This window comes from Morone saxatilis, unplaced genomic scaffold, assembly GCF_004916995.1.
Source record: "Morone saxatilis isolate NCDOM2014 unplaced genomic scaffold, NCSU_SB_2.0 Contig8, whole genome shotgun sequence".
NCBI lineage: Eukaryota > Metazoa > Chordata > Actinopteri > Moronidae > Morone > Morone saxatilis.
Window position 1 is genome coordinate 6460090 of NW_023340257.1, and position 564 is coordinate 6460653.

Sequence of the window (564 nt, forward strand, 5' to 3'; positions counted from 1 at the left end):
GTGAACATGGATGTAAATGATGCAGGATTTTAAAGTACGATAAAAACTGGTTTTGCTAATATTTTCTAAGTAAGGAAATTCCCTTGAGACATTTGTTAAACACAATATGTTTTGGTTACTAAGTGACCTGAATGTAAAATAACTCAACTCCACAGGGCACATTTAATTGGAAGTTAATTTATCAACATTTAGATATTCTGGAAGTGGATAAGTTTGAAATATGGAACAGAAGCAATGGAAAAATTTGCAGCCACATGTGAACTGGTTGGAAGAAGAGCTGCAAGCAACCGCAATTTAAGAAACCCCAAACCACCACCACTAGATCAAGGTAAGCCACATCTTTTCCCATGTCTTTCCTGACTATGAAGCATTTAGACCAGGTTATGTGAGAACCTCACACTGAATCCCCCCCCGCCCCCCCATCTTTATTTATCAACGGTTGAGTAAAATACAGCACATGTGGTGTGGCATATTAGAGTTACCTACCTTGGTCCAAGCAGTGGTCTCCATTCCAGCTTTCAGACATACTGTAACCACCACATACTACACACACACAGACACACA

General features: G+C 39.5%; 1 protein-coding gene across 3 annotated transcripts in view; it reads left to right on the forward strand.

The window, feature by feature from the left end:
* Positions 1 to 564, forward strand: part of sik3 (SIK family kinase 3) — a 35311-nt gene that overhangs the window by 14794 nt on the left and 19953 nt on the right. The gene's annotated exons all lie outside the window — the stretch shown is intronic.